The sequence below is a fragment of the Dipodomys ordii genome, unplaced genomic scaffold, assembly GCF_000151885.1.
Source record: "Dipodomys ordii isolate 6190 unplaced genomic scaffold, Dord_2.0 Scaffold29, whole genome shotgun sequence".
NCBI lineage: Eukaryota > Metazoa > Chordata > Mammalia > Rodentia > Heteromyidae > Dipodomys > Dipodomys ordii.
In genome coordinates this window covers 4,489,391-4,500,134 of record NW_012267245.1, presented here as the reverse complement: position 1 = coordinate 4,500,134, position 10,744 = coordinate 4,489,391, and positions in this window count along the sequence as shown.

The following is a 10,744-nucleotide window of genomic DNA, read 5'->3' as shown; positions in this document are numbered from 1 at the left end:
GAGCTGAAGAGCTGAGGGACAGCGCCCAGGCCCAGAGTTCAAGCCCCATGACTGACAAAAAAAAAAAAAAAGTTTCATAGACTTACATGGTTAGAGCAAGTCATGACACTATTCAAGTCACATTATTGCAATTATATTAAAACTGACATATGACAGAAAAAAATCTTAATTTTGTTAAAAGAATGCTGAATAGATTTTAAAAGAATTAGTATAAAATTCAACCTCCAAAAGGTTAGCTTATATTTTCTACTGTCTATCGGATTCTGTGCATTTCCACAGAGTGCTTCATGAAGACACTCCAGACAGACAGACGGATGGCTATTCTACAGCACGGCGCTCGGGGCAGCCACGAGGGAATTTTATGCATGTCTTGGCCTCCATTGCCCAGAGATGGCGCAATCCCTGCAGTTTCCTCCCCAGCCAACTACACGTATCAAGCACCTAGACCGCAGGAACAGTGTCTAGAAAGGCAGTGTCCAGAACAAAAGATGAATTATTTTACCAAGACATTTTGTCTCTGACAAATTCTGGCAAATTCTAAACCATGACTATTGTAGATTGGGGGGACAGAGTTCCAGGAGAGAATAAATATGCTCTGGTAGAACCCGGGCAGAAATAGTTACTCAAGACATTATTAACTTATTCTAGGCCACAGGCTGCGCACAGCCATGGCGGGGCTTTCAAAAATGATACACCAAAGAGGCTTCGTCTCCAACGCTCACAGCTCTACGCACTCGGCATACGCCTGAGATCCTACAGCGGGCAGGGCAGGCCACGGACTGCTCTGGATGCTGACCAGTGACTGGCTCTCCGGTCTCTATGCTGGTAGGATGGAAGAAAGACGCAGGAAAGTGGGAATCTACTCCCCTTCCATTTGGATGGAGACCACTCTGGTTTACCCAATCCCTACACAGCACGACTTTTGCCAAGCAAGCAAAACTAGCTATGTTAGACTAGAAACACCACAAGAGAACCAACAGGTCAAAGAGTATAAGGTGTTTTGTGCTAAAGGAACTGTAGCTGACCTCAGCTGAAGCTACATCAAGGAGGTAGAAAAAAAAAAAATCGACCCTGTTTCAGATGAGAAGGGAAGTTTCAAAGGCAAATGATAGGAGTAAAAATACATGCTCAGCAAAGCAAACAATTACCAGAGCAGAGAGACAGCCTCAAGAAGGGGAGCAAATCTGCGCTAGCATCCATCCAACCGGGGATCCGTACCCAGAATGAGTAATGAACTCCAAGAAACCAAACACCAAGTGAACAAACGGCATCGTCAATAGATGAAATCATAAACTGGACAATTTTCAAACCAAGAAGCACAAATGGCCAATAAAAACATTTTAGAAATATCCGACGTCTTCAGTCATCAGGAAATGAAAACGACCACCATGCTGGGCTCCCATCTCCTCTCCGTCACGACGGCCAACACCAAGCACAAAAGCAACAGATGGTGGTGAGAACGGCAGTGGAGAGAGAACCTTGCACACTGGTGGCGCACGCGCGTGTGCAGATGCTACAGGAGGTGTGTGTGGAGGTTCTCCAAATTCAGAAACAAAACTACCTTATGATCCACTCATACCACTCCTGGGCCTATACACACCCCAAAGGAGTCAAAGGCAGATACACTGAACACACCTGAACACCCAGGTTTATCAGCCAAGTTAGAGAATCAGCCCAGGTGGTCCATCAACAGGTGAATAGAGAAAATGCAGTATGTATATATAACGGAACCATAAAAGGAAAATGAAATTAATCTGGGTGCCAGGGACTCATGCCTGTCAATCTTAGCTAATTGGGGGATGAATGAGGATGGTTGTTCTAGACTAGCCTCACGCCCCCTCTCCCCAACAGCTGGGGCTGTGGTCCATACCTGTCACACCAGGTACACAGGACACGAAGATGAAAAGCTAAGGCTGTCAACTAGGCATGGCGACTGCACACTGTCAGCCCAGCTGTGCAGGGAGCACAAATGGGAGGATCACATTCAAACCTGCCTGAGTGGAAAAAGTGAGACCCTATCTCAAAGCCCAAAGGGCCGGGGCATAGCTTCACCACTAGAGCACCTGCTTAGCAAGCACAAAGCGAGTTCTAACCACCAGACTGCCAAAAAGTAAAATAAAATAAAATAGAGATGAAATTATGTAGCGTGCAAGAAAATGGGTAGAACTAGAGATCGTTAAGAAAAAGAAACTAGACTCACAAGGACAATTATCTTGTCTCATACGCAGAATCTAGATTTAATGGGAAGAGGGGGGAGACATGCAAGTAGAGAGAGGGAAGAACAGAAAATGGGGACCCGTAGGATGAAAGAGAAAAAAATGGGTGGAGGTGAACGTGATTATAATGAAATCCACTGTTTTATACAATACAGATGAGGGTAGAATGCCCTCAGAGGCAACCCCTTCGTATGCTTTGACCACCCTTCCACAGAAACTACCCGCCCATCTATCCTTTCTACAGAAGAGCTAGATTGTATTACTGTATCTTCAAGATTTCTCCGCATCAATATACAACAAAGACCTTGCACATTTAACTAATCCAACTTTTTTTTAAAAAAAGTCACATTATTCCTGTTTAACAATCACCTATTTAGTAGCTTCTCAAAAATCCAGTCTTTACATTTTTTTTTGCACTCAAATCCAGAGTCTTTACATTATTTCATAGGCTCTACTTGCCTGGCTTCTTCATCTAAACTCATAATTTTTCTAGCTAACTGCATTTAACTACACTTGGCCTTTTCCTGTTTCTCAAATATTCTAAGATTAATTCTATTTCCTGGCCTTTTCTTTTAGAGTGTGTGTGTGTGTTACATCAGTCAGGTAATCAGTACATGTGTGTGTAGCTGTAAAGGTGATGTACACAGGGGTGACTGTGTGTGTGTATAACTGTAAAGGTGATGTACGCAGGGGTGACTGTGTGTGTGTGTGTAGCTGTAAAGGTGATGGACGCAGGGGTGACAGTGTGTGTGTGTGTACCTGTAAAGGTGATGTACGCAGGGGTGACGGTTACTTCAGTCAGGTAATCAGTGCACTTCTTTCTGAGCAGTGTCACCCCTTCCCTCGCTCTCTCCCAGTTTCTCCCTCCTGTCCCCACCCACAAGTTGTATACTTTCATGCTCAACATAGTGTATCGTATCACTGCTGCATCTGTTCACCCTTTGTCCCTCCATTTCTGTGCTCACCCTTACCCTCCTTTAAAAACAAGACAAAAGGTACAGAAAACAACAAAGGGTGAAAAAAAAAATCTTGTTTCCATTTCTTGGAGTTCACTTCAATAAATACTATTTTATATGATTATATGCACACAGTATTGAGCCTTTGTGATCCTCTCCTACAAATATCCTCCTCTGGTCTCCCTGTGTGCCTAGAGACCTTACCATTTATCATGTCCCAGGGTATTTTTTTGTCCTTTATCATCCAGTTGTTTACTTGTAGATTTGTAGGAAACTATACAACCTATGTTTCTTTGGGTCTGGATTACTAAGCTTAATATAATTTCTTCCAGGTCTTTCTAATGACCCAGTAATTCCACTCGTGGGCAATAGACCACAAACCAGGCCACACTAAAGCTACCAGCATAATCATGTTCATTGCAGCACTGTTTACATAGCCAAGACACAGAATCAACCTGAATGGATCAAGAAAATGTGGTACATACACAGAGTGGAATTCTACTCCTCCATCAGAAAGAATGATAATGTCCCGTTTCCAAGGAAACGGAAAGACATGGCCTTTGTTCCTGATCTTAACACAGCTACCTTTAACTACACAGGCTACACAGTGAGACCTCCCCTCAAAAAACATAATAATTCACCGTAAACAGATAGTATCTGGATGGAAACGTTTCACAAAAGATATCAAAGTAGCTATTAAATGGGAAAATGGACTCCACGGGGAGGAAAACTGAGCCAGTTCAATCTACTTCTTTCTTAGTAATCGCAAGCACGCTGTTCTTTTTCCCCACATGCCAACACAGGCAGCACCATACACAGCCGCAGTGCGATCAATCAGCTGAGCAACAAGGTAGAGGCCACAGGGTAGAAGAGCCAGTCCGTCAACAAACTGAATGGTGTGGCTCTGCGGCTTCTCTGATGGTGACAGGCCAGGGCAGGGCAGGCCTGGCCGCCCGCAGGCTTGCCCCAGGGCCTGTGTGGAGCAGCACAGACATGCAGGGACATTCTTGTCATCACACAGCCACAGAAGGTGCAGCGGCAGCTATTCCAATGAACTCGGAGACACCTGTGGAGAATGGGGTGCCTGTGCTGACTTCCTTCTGAAGCTGCTCCCAGGGACAAGGTTCCAGTTTCTTGCTGAGAGGAGCACCACAGGGAGATGGATGGGCCTCTGAATTTACACCAGCCCCGGTCAGGGCTGCGGCCCAGCATGCTTACCACTCCTCCAGAGCAAGCTATTTTTTATGGTAGTCAAAACCAAGGCTTAACAGAAATCCTTTTTATGTTTTTTGCAGATGTTAGGGAGGGGGAAAACCTTAGATACAAACGCTGTGTCAAACGAAAGCACGCCACACTTATCAAATTATTTCATAAAAAAATTAAGTCTAGCCAGGCACTGGTGGCTCACGCCTGTCATCCTAGCTACTCAGGGGGCTGAGATCTGAGAATCACAGTTCAAAGCCAGCCGCCAAGTCCGTGAGACTCTTACCTCCAATTTTTAAAAAGGCACTAGAAAACCGGAAGTGGTGCTGTGGCTCAAGCAGTAGAGTGCTCGCCTTGAGCTGAAGAGCACAGGGACAGTGCCCAAGCCCAGAGTTCAAGGTCCACAACTGACAAAAAAAAAAAACAAAACTGTCTACCCATTCATATAGGATTCCCTCATTCTGAATTATGAGGGACTTCACATTTAGTGAGGAGATGGGGTAGGAGATAGAAAAGGCAGGCAGGCAGGCAGACAGACAGACTGACAGGCATCAGGCAGGCAGGCAGACAGAAGCAAGTGAGCTAGGAATTAGCAAGCCTCAGTAGTCCAACTCCTGAACTCACACTCCTATCCCAAGTTTCCTACCAAGAAATGTTCTTTCCCTTAAATACCCTCTCTTAAAAATACACAGCTACCATACTACGACACACATATAATTGTATTCTTCAACAGTAAAGAACAAAGTGTGGTGTCACGCCACGGGTGAGATCTACAGTGGATACCACCTACATGACTTCCAACTCCCTTCTGCCTCTCCCTGGAGAGAGCCGGCTCTCACAGGCTGAAGGCTCAGGCCCACAAGAGACCCCCCCACCCCTGCTCTCCCCTTCCCACCCCACCCCCCTCCAGGCTTCTCTCTTCCTGCCAACTGCAAACCCACTGGTCTTTTTGTTCCTGTGTTTCCAGGGTTTAACTAATTTGCTAGAGGGATTCACAAAACTTAAATGATATACATGAACACATATAGGCCTGAGTCTACAAAGGTTCTAAGAGCAGGGCTTCCTGTCCGCTTGGAGGTAAGAGTGTGCAGCTACCATTCCAGCAGACAGATGTATTCGTGTCCACTTTCCTGGAAGGCCCAAGTGTGTGGCTACTGCAAGCTGACAAAACCACCAAGGACCTCATACTACCAGCCACTAGGATCAACCGAGCTTTGGCCTCCACACCTCCCCGGAGCGAGCACAGGTCCAGCTCTCCAATCAGTGAACCCTCCCCTACCTCCCCACCCACTCCACCAAGTGATTACCTAACTTCGGTTAGGGAAGGTTCAAAGAGTGTGTTTATTAGAGCACTGTGTTACCAACAACAAAAGACTGTCTCACACCTTTATCTCCAGAAGAAACCCGTAATGGAACAAAACCAAAAAACAGCTCCCAAAGTCAGTAGGGAACACAGGAACACACACACACCCGCAATGGAACAAAACCAAAAAACAGCTCCCAAAGTCAGTAGGGAACACAGGAACACACACACACACACACACACACACACACAACAACAACAACAACAACAACAAAAACACAAGATTTAAAGTCTAATGTATTTGGGTTAAAATGTGAATTCAACACTGTAACCTAAAATGTTCACTCTTCCTATGTTAAGTCTGAGATTTAAAAGAGAGCACTTACTTCAGTGCATAGTTCCTGCTCAGTAAAGGAGAACTACAGGTACAATTGTTGTATTAATCATGAAATTTTAGCAGACTTTAAATATACAGCTGCAGTACTTCAACAAATCCACGAACCAACTATCTGCTTTAAGAACCATGTCACTAAGCCAGGCGTCAGTGGCTCACGCCTGTCATCCTAGCTACTCAGGTGGCTGAGATCTAAGGATCACAGTTCAAAGCCAGCCAGGGCAGGAAAGCCAGTGAGACTCTTCTCTCCAATAAATGACCAGAAAACCAGAAGTGGCACTGTGGCTCAAGTGGTAGAACACTGGCCTTGAGCTGAAGAGCTGAGAGACAGGGCCCAGGCCCAGAGTTCAAGCCCCACGACCACCACCACCACCAAAAAAGAACCATGTCACTTAATGAATCTTGATCGAAGAATACACTACAAATTAAATTACCATCTAATTTTTTTTTATCCTATTAATTTTTTACCACAGTGTCCTCCCAAAAAGACTATAGAGGTCTCCAGAATATTCCAATGTAACTCAGGACTTTCAGGCCACTGACACCCAAACTGAACCTTGTGATACTGATGCTTTCTTAATATTTCTCAGAGCATATGAGAAACTATAAATCTGCAAGATTTTGAGTGGCAAATACTCAGCATGAGTAGTTTTAGTGAACATAAAGAGACTCAGATGACAGTAACAGTACAGATGTATGTGTGTACAATGACAATTATATCAAACTGCCACCCAGACCAAGGGCAACTCCAAAGTCACTGACTCTTAGGGATAGGGCGTCCAGATCTGAACGCACTTGTGAGGGGAGCAGCTGTTTCTTCTCTCCCCTGCTCAGATCCTTTCGGATGGATGCTCCCCACGGCTTCCCGCTCCCTGCTGTCCTCTTCTTTTGTTCTTCCTTGACTCTTCTTTGTTTTTGCATTCCTCACAGCCCTGCCAAGTCCTGGCTTTTGGTTTTGGAGACACTTGGCTATCACCTAGTAAGTCCTTAGCCTGGTATCAAAAAGAGGACCATTCAAGCCAGGCACCAGTGGCTCACGTCCGGCTAGCTACTCAGGAGGCTGACACCTAAAGTTTTACGAATCAAAATGCAGGGCTAAAGGCCAGACCCAAACAGAAGAGCCCCAGTCATGAGCAAGAAAACAAGTTGAAGGCCCAGGTCCAGCATGCAAAGTCTTTTTTTTTAATTTTATTTTATTGTAAAGATGCCGAACAAGGGGTTCGCATTACGTGAGTAATGAGCACATTTCTTGTGGAGCATCGTTCCCCCTCCTTTGTTGCTCTCACTATCCCTTCCCTCCCTCCTCTCCTCCTCCCCTCCCCTGATGTTGTAAAGTTCATTTCCAATATAGTGTCTTGTGGGTATCAACAAAATCTTTTAAAAAGTTTAGAGGTATAATTTGCAAGAAGCCTTGATTTTCACAGACAATGCCCTAAACCAAAGCAAACAAAACCCTAAAAAACAGGCTTCAAGGGGCTCTATCTGCACCCGGGAGGCAGAACACCAGATCACCAGCATAAGCTCCACTGGGCGCGCTGTATTTGTTATGCTTAAGAGGTGATATATTTAGCTATCAAGAAAACCCAAAGACAGTAGGCTTCAAAGAACTTAAGTCCTCAAGTTATTTTCTTTTGTAATACATCTCCAAAAAAAGCTATTGTGAAAGTCATTTATAGATGTTAGAATTTCCTTTCAACTGCATAATCCAGAATCCATTACAAGTTCTGGTGGGTTTTTTTGTTTTGTTTGCTCTGAAGCCCTATTAAACCAATTTTTTAGACCAGTGTCAAACTGACCCCTTTCCTTTACAGCCAAGTCTTATTACACTGGTTTCATAATGGACTAACCAAGAACTTAATACAACAAAAAGCACAGGGCCTAAGAAAGACACTCTATAGCCTAAAACCTACGGAATTTCCCAAATCTAAACTCATTAGGAAAAAAACACAGGACAGTCAGGTAAGTCAGTTCCCGTCGGTAGTGCAGCACAATTACAGGGGGTGATTAAACACTTACAAACTCAGAACCACTTGGGAGACCATAAACGGAAGGAGGAAAAGGAATTATACCATTATAATTTTAAAGTGGGAAAGGAAAAATGAAAATATTATATTCTTGTGAATATGGCTGAGCAAGTAACAAGAATATCTAGTTCAGATAAACTCATGTTCTGTCCCACCTCCCAACACAAACACACTGCATAGAATTAAAAGCATTACTGATGAGGCTCGGATGAGTGCTGGTCATACCAGCACAAACTCTGAGAGTATCTATCAGATACCAATACCAAACAGCAATATAACAATCTACAACCCTCAGTTCACTTTGTAAGAAAGGACTGGATCAAGCAAGAATCAGTAAGCCAAAAGGCGGTTAGGAAGAGACACTCAGCCAGCTGGATTCTGAAACCAAGAAAGACAGCACAGACTAAGTAAGAGCAATACGTAGTACTGAAGACAGAGCTAAAGACGCCGAATACTTGAAGGAGTTCTGTGTGTAGTGCAGAGTTCTAGCTCAACAGAAAGTTATGTTCTAAGACTTACTTAGAGAAGACAAGAATGGTAATAAAACAGGACCAAATAATAGGCTAATTAGGTGGGCAGAGAGGGTAAATGGGAAGTATGGTTGCAAGCACACAGTAAGAATATCCTTAGCTTGCTGCGAACATGTGGCTCATGCCTGTCACCTTACAATGCAGGAGACTGAGATCTGCAGATTGCAATTCAAAACTAGTCTGGTCAGGAAAGTCTGTGTGACTCTGATCTACAATTAACCACCAAAAAGCTGGAAGTGGATCTGTGGCTCAAGTGATACAGCACTAGACTTGGGTATAAAAGCTAAGGGACAGTACCCAGGCCTGAGTTCAAGCCCCAGAATTTGTGTGTGCATGCACACACCATACACCAGGACTTTGGCACACTGACTAGGTAAAGACAGAAAAGAGACATATGGAACATTTTGATTAAAATTGATTGAGAGCCTATTATTCATCAAACACTCCATGGTAGCCACAAGCTAGATTTACAAGACACTACCCATACTCTCAGATTTTGGAAAATAGGGAAAGGAAGGAAACAGAAAGTGCTATAAAAAGGTTCACATGCCATTTGGTAAATTATCTAATTTCACCCTAAATGTATTTCCCTATGATACGCCTGAAAGATAAGGCGGGAAGGATGGGTGGGGAGAGAATGAACCGCAGTAGAAGACCAATAACTGGACAGACAGGAACATGGGTTAATTTTACACCCAGTGTTAAGAAGGCTTTAGAAATTAGGTTTATAGTTTGATTCTGGCTTACAAAGACCTGCTTAATGCCCCTTTAACTGATGTCTTTTGTGATTTCCTAGAGAAATGAAGTCAGTGCTGGAAAGAAAACCAGAGCAATAAAATTTAGACATCTGTCAGGTTTCTGAAGTTCTTCTGAAAGCTGCCATCTGCAGAAAACAAGAACCCAAACATCACTTAGGCATTCCTTGGTCTTCAATGAAAACCTGCCAAATGAAGACCCCGTGGGACAGACCTGGTGATGTAGTGTAGATGTGCATTGCTTGCCTTGCATGCATGAGACCCCAGATTTAATCCCTGGCACGGCAAAAAGCTAAATTTTTAAAGAGACAACCCCTCCCTACAACACACACACACACACACACACACACACACACACACACACACACACACATACACACACGTACACAAGCTCACTCAGCTTCTCAGTTCAAGCATCTCCTCTTCAGGAAATCTTCCCAGGCCATGCTGGTTCGGGAAGTTCCCCTATTAAACACATACTGTGCCCCATGTCTCTATCTGTACACCTACATTTATCTATCCAGTCTCCCCCAAAAGGATGTAAGCATAAAAGATGAGTCCTGTATGTTTTCCCTCTTTACTTTATACTCAATAGCACAAATGCTCCAGAAATACTTGTTTAGGAACTGAAAAAAAGCCATGTATAAAAACAACACTTGTGGGCTGGGAAGGTGGCTCCGTGGTAGTGCTTACCTTGCCTCTATGAGGCCCTGGGTTTGAATCATCAGCACCACATAAGCAGAAAAAGCTGGAAGTGGCACTGTGGCTCATGTGGTAGAGCGCTAGCCTTGAGCTGAAGAGCTGAGGGACAGCACCCAGGCCCAGAGTTCAGGCCCCACAACTCACCAAAACAAAAACAAAAACAACTTGTGAAAGGAGCTCTGGGAATGGACTCAGGAATACTTTTCTCTTTGTAATTCACTAATTCCGCACTTCCAAAATGAACCTACCTCTGGGTGCAGGCAGAAGCACAGCACTTGCCTGACTCCTGCAGGGAGCTGCTGCAGCGGAAGCATGACTGACAGCCGAGGATAAAGTGAATACGGACAAGTAAGGAATGGGGCCAAGATGTAAGACAGCCAGGCTGACGTGAAGGGTCTCAGCCTTTACAGCAGGTAAAATATGGATTCACTGCAGAAGCCAGTGAAGAAACATTTGCTGATTTACATGATTAGCGAATCACCCTGGCAGGTGTGCTGAGAATAATGGAGGTTTGGCGGAGGGGAGGAGGCGGTGGGGGAGGGCAAGGGTGAAGCTCCTTCGGAGCTGAAGGAATCTAGGTGAGAGGGAGGGCTGGCTGGGTGGGAAGGAGCAGGTCTGACAACCTTTGGGATTCGTGATGGGAGAGATATGGGGTGCCAGA